We start from the raw sequence: 1,131 nt of genomic DNA on the forward strand, positions 1-1,131 counted from the left end.
GCTCAAGACCAGGAGATGGCTGATGAATACTTACCACTGCAGGCATTCAACTAGAGTCTATTCTCCTCCTCTTCCCGAAGCCAGAACAAAAAATTAGTGACTTTTGATAATTCCTAGCCCTATATAGTGTTGGTAGGATAGCAGAAGATCCACAGAAATCTAGGTACCACGTAATGTAGAGCATGGACACCCACAGAAAGCACAGTGTGCCCTTTCCAGTTGGAAGTCAGTGAAATCTGGAAATTTACTCTGAATTTCGCAGCGTGATAAAGCAGAACCAGAGCTCAGCCATGCAAAGCCAGAGAAAAGCAAACCAGTGTGTCCTGCTGCTTGCATTTGCACTGCACTAAAGCCCGAGTTAATGAGTTGTGCAGAGCAGCATTTGGCCCAGTGGCAGAGGAGCCACATTCCAGCACGAGATGTGATGGGTCTGAGCTAATGGGATGTGGGCAACTCAGAACTGCCACAGTGTTAACAGTGGGGCAACACAGCAGCCAGCCCCTGTGGTAAATATCCAGAGTGCACGGCTCATTTATTGAGATCATTCCAAACTGTTTGAAGTAAAGCAATCTGATTTACCTTCCCAAACTGCTGTACACCTTTGTTTGAGTTTCTGGTGTTCTCAGCCTTAAGCTGTATGTTAACGTCTGGATAAAAATAAATGCAAAAATGAATCTCACGTTCCTTAGCTGTTGAATTTAAGAGGAATAGTGTGATTTGGTAGCGTTTAATATGTTCTTTGTGTCTGCTTTGCACAAGAATGAATTATTAGGATTCAGCCTAGCCAGGAATAGGGTCATTTGTGTATAATTTATATTTCCATCAGTTGTACTGAAACAACTCTAGCTGACCTGAAAATCTTGTTTATAGGGTACAAGGGTACAGTGGATATCAGAACCCACCCCATATTAAGGATAAAGCAGGGTTGGATCTTTGGATAGAAGCTGTGGTAAATACTATATAATTTTATACCTTGAGACAATACTTACAAATACAACTTCCTGCTAACTTTAAATATCCTAATTTAAAGTTTGAGCAAATTCAATAGTAAAATAATGCTTTGCCTCTTTGATGCTGAAGTAGAAAAATGATGTGGGTAGACACTATATTATAGCACTGTATATTCAAGAG

The sequence above is a fragment of the Ammospiza nelsoni genome, chromosome 7 (genome assembly GCF_027579445.1).
Source record: "Ammospiza nelsoni isolate bAmmNel1 chromosome 7, bAmmNel1.pri, whole genome shotgun sequence".
In the NCBI taxonomy this organism is placed as follows: domain Eukaryota; kingdom Metazoa; phylum Chordata; class Aves; order Passeriformes; family Passerellidae; genus Ammospiza; species Ammospiza nelsoni.